Below are 4695 nucleotides of genomic sequence, written 5' to 3'. Positions count from 1 at the left end.
TTGTGAATGCCCAGGCCGTTACTTTCTCTGAACTCTAGTTCTTGAAATTCAGCCAAGGGAAACACACCAGCAACAAACCACCGAAACTCACTGTGGAGCATGTGGATCTGAGATTGAACCAATAACATGTTCTCATCAGTAAAGATGGTTCTGCAAAGGAGGAAGCGAGAAATTATTGCATGTCTCCTCGGGCTTCTTAGCTGATTATTGATGAACCAAGTTGGTGTCATAGATTGGAGTAAGGAGTGAGACTTTTTGTACTGGAGACTGTATCTTTGCATTCCCCCATGACAACTTATTGCTGTGCAAGCAATCCCTCCTTCCTCGCACTTCTTGGAATTGAGGCTTTTACTGTTCTGATGGTCTTCCTCTGGTTCCTTCCTTACTCTCTTGCATCTGGACTGTACCTTATGTCCCAGAGATAACAGGTCTGGAGGCAAACTTTCTACCAGCAGGAATGCAGGCTTCCCATAACTCACTGGGCGGATACTGAAAAGCATCTCCCCATGTCTACAGGTGCCGGTATCTTCAGAAGATCAATGGTACATTCAACTATGCTGGTGTGGCTCTCATTTTGATGGAATCTAGTCTGCATAAAGGTTCAGGAGCCACCAAAGTAGGGGATAGCCTTGTCCCCTAGGATCAACCCCCTCATATAAAACACAGAAAAACCCCTCATATCCAGAATTCAAGCAACAGGCAATGAAAATCGAGTAAAATAATTTTTTAAATATTAAAATAAATAAGAATAAAATAATCAGTAAAAAAATATGCAAGTTTAAAATTGAAAAATTAAATGCGCTGTAAAGTAACACATAAACCTTTGGTGAAGATGGGAGTAAATATTCAGCCTTGGCTGTGCTTTGCTTGTAGCAGCTGTTTGAATAAAGTTGTGTGAAAGAGCAATGGTGTCACCCAGGAGAAAGAGCTGGGTGATGTCACTCATCATTGGGGTGACTCTCTTAAGATGTCTCCTTGAAGATCCTGAGGTGAGATACTTGACCTGTGTGGAGGAAGACAATCTTCCTGCAACACTTCACATATCTCAGTAATGAAAGCCTTGGAAAACCTGACCTTGCAATTCAATTTGAGAAAAGCAAGAACTGCATATGCTGGGATCGTCACCAAACAAACCTGGAAGGACTCAACAGGAAAGGCCGCACCAATGCAGAGAAATGGGCAATCAATATTGTGGGTAGAGACTCATTATTGGTGGAAAGAGGGGATAACAAGTATAAATAGAAGGGAGAAAGGGGGCTCTGGAGAGGCTGAGGTTCATCAGAAAGATCTATTAGGATGAGATGACTGTGGAAGTAGGTTCTTTATTGATGGGCATGTCTTTGCCTTCTGACCTAAGGTTGTGTGACCAGTCTTGGCTGGAGCCACACCTCCAGTGACAGATAGCCCTGAGGCACTAACTGAATGGCATATCGGTAGCTCAATGCTGAAAAATGCTCAGTTAGTCATTGTGCATTGTGGAAAGTGTTCAAGGAGAAATTTTCTGAATCTGTCTTATCAAGTTTCCCAATGTCAAGAGGATCCCTTAATTCACAAAAAGGGCAATAAGATGGTCTAGTTGCATTGTGCATGCCTGTTTCTAGAAACTGCCAAGTGTGCTACATGACTGACACCTGGAAGTGTTCTCCAATTTGCTGATAGGTTCTTATTCATCCAGAATTGATTGTTTTCCACATGTAACCTGGGCTAAGTTATATTTACACGTGACTTGCACGTAGATAGAAACAGCAATTCATGAGGCCCAATTTTACCATTGATGGCAAAAATAGAGGAATTTAACAATATGGAACTATTTGGGGTCATTGGGCCAATGAGCCCACATATGTCCCCTGTAGTTTCAAACACCATTGTTTCCCCATCCCCCTGAGTTAAAGAGTTAGTTATTTGTCATTTTAGAGAACATATTCAAGTTGAACTAAGCATAAATTACACATAGATTATTCTGCCTCAGTTACCTTCACCAATTCCAATTTTTGTAATATTTTCCACCTCCATGAACTCTCTTCCTGAGATTGCCAACTTCGTGACAAACTGATGAAAACCTTTAATCGAGTGGCAATTAGAGGTCAAGGTTGCAACTCTCGTGCCAAATAAAATAACATGATCCTACATTCCACGAGGAAGGCATTTTACCCTTTAAGAGAACCACGAAAGATCTACTGTACAATGCCTCCAAGGAAAATCAGTATTAGAGAAGGCAAGCGATCCATCATTTAATGTTCGATCAGCCCCAACTCCACTCCTCAACTTGTTCCACAAAACACTTGTCTCTTATGTTGTCCGCAGATCTGTTCATTTCATCACTGAGTATAGGAAACAACGTTGCCATTCACCCTTTCGTCAAAGACCTTTGTAAGCCTACATTGCTTCCACTCTTCTCTCAGAAAGTTGATTGAAGAGAATTGCATCATCTAACTCTGATGTAAATACTCTCAAGGCTAAATTTGAATTCATCTTTCAATAATGGCAGTATGGTCTTTACTTGCCAGTCGTCGCTAATAAATAAGGAGGGGCATTTGTTCACAATTGTATGCATTGAACATGTTTTCCAGTCATAGCTCTTTGTTTTTCAAGTTTATTATTATCATACAATTGTGAAGAACAACTGGACAAAATGGCAATCTTTGGTCCTTGGTGTAAAAACATGCAAGCAAATATATTGACATAGCACTCATGGTTACAAGCGATTTACAGTACTGTATATGCAGTAAATATATTAAAAATAAATAAATATTGTTAAATAATAGTAGTCTTGGAGGAATTGTATGAGCAGTTCATCAGTCATTCAGTATTCTCACTGCCCGTGGGAAAAAGCTGTTTCTCAGCCTGATGGTCTTGGCTCTGATACTCTTGTATCTCTTTCCCAATGGGAGTAGCTGGAAGATGCTGTGTGCAGGGTGGTAAGGGACCTTAACGATTTTTCGAGCCATCTTCAGACAATGATCCCTGTAAATCATGTCGCTAGAAGGGAGGGAGACCCCAAGTGATTCGCTCTGCTGCTCTTGTGGTCCTGTGGATTGTCCTCCGATTCAATGCTCTAACTGTACCACATTATGATGCAGCCAGCCCGGATGCTCTTGATAGAGCTCCTGTAGAAAGTCGACAGGATGGTGGCCGATAGCCTTGCCCGCCTCAGTCTTCTCAGGAAGTGCAGTCATTATGGCGCCTTCCTGACAAGTGAGGAGATGTTGGGAATCCAGGATTGGTCACTACTTAAGTGGACTCCAAGGAACTCCAAGTGTTAGCCACCACTCACTCCAAAGAATTCCAATGTGCATTCACTGCCATGTTGTAGGTTAAGTGCATGCCATCAAAGGCAAATGTGCCGAATTTACTGCACAAAACATCCCAGTGCACTACATGGAGAATAAACAAATAAAAATCGATATTGAGCCTTTGATCGCTTTGGGAAAAAAGTCACATAGAGCAAAATGTGCAAAATACGTAGACACATGAGGTAAAAGGCCTTTTTCCTGCGCTGTACTGTCCTTCGTTCTTGTGAAGGATCACCATCTCCACTGGAATACAAATATAAAGTAGAGCACAGGATGTTGGTCTAACGTGGCCAATTACCCTTTCTCCTATTGTTTAACTTTAAGCTGAAAAGATGCTCACAGCAGACAATTACTCACAGAAGACAAAATTAAAATTCCAATTCAAATTTCAGTCAGTGCTAGCAAAGCTTCTTAGCCCCACCGAGGTCAGTCTCACTGCTAGTATTGATTCCCATGTGATCTAATTACTGGATCTGTCTTGCAGCTAATCTTATAGCTCTGTTATTGTAACATATCCTGTTCAGCTGTGGTATAATAAGGGTAGGTCATTGCAATGTGGAAGAAAGTACAGTCTTTGTTTTAGACTAATTAATCTGATTAATAAGGTTACACATAGCAGGGGGTACAAAGTGGGAGAGTGGACAAGGAACAGCATTGCTATTTTACCTCTGAGGCTAAAGTTTGGTCCAGACAGAAGGTTCTGAAAGGCTCCTCTATCTCAGGGCATTTTCATCCACAGGTTAAATTAGTTTTGGCAGTTTAATTCTAATTCACATAGACAGACATTCAGAATACCACAGCAATCCAGATCTAGAAAATAATTGATGCTAAGTTAATGAGTGTTCTTGGAGAGCTCTTGTGAATTGAATGTGAGCAAAATGGAAATATTACCTTATAGTTTTTAAGCTTCTACTGGGAGAATTTTCACCTCAATGCCAACGCACGGTCATGTAACTCTGTTGGACAATAGAATACATACAATGTTCATCCTTACAATGCCCAATGCATCATTTTGCAGTTCTGTGCTGATAGAGGTGAGGTGTTATCCTTGAGGTGATACATTTCTTATATTAAATGCACATTAAAAATTACTTTCTGTGAACCACATTGAAAGGGAGTAGGTAACAAGTAATGAAATACAAAAAATTAGATATAAATTATATATTTCAACTTCTGCCTGCCATAAAGGCAAACAAGGAGTCACCATGAGCATTGCCAAATTCCTTCATTAATAAGAGAAAGAGAATCAATAGAGTATCCGTACAGATGCACGGATTCACCGCCAGCGCTTACGCAGCCTCTGCAGCCACATGGTCACCAGTTCAATCCATTGGCTCCAGATCCGAAACTACCGATATGATCAGGAAGCCTTCAGCGCCCAAGAGCCCTTCTTGCCCTCAGT

This window comes from Narcine bancroftii, chromosome 12 (genome assembly GCF_036971445.1).
Source record: "Narcine bancroftii isolate sNarBan1 chromosome 12, sNarBan1.hap1, whole genome shotgun sequence".
Classification (NCBI taxonomy): Eukaryota; Metazoa; Chordata; class Chondrichthyes; order Torpediniformes; family Narcinidae; genus Narcine; species Narcine bancroftii.
Note: the sequence above shows the minus strand (reverse complement) of the source record.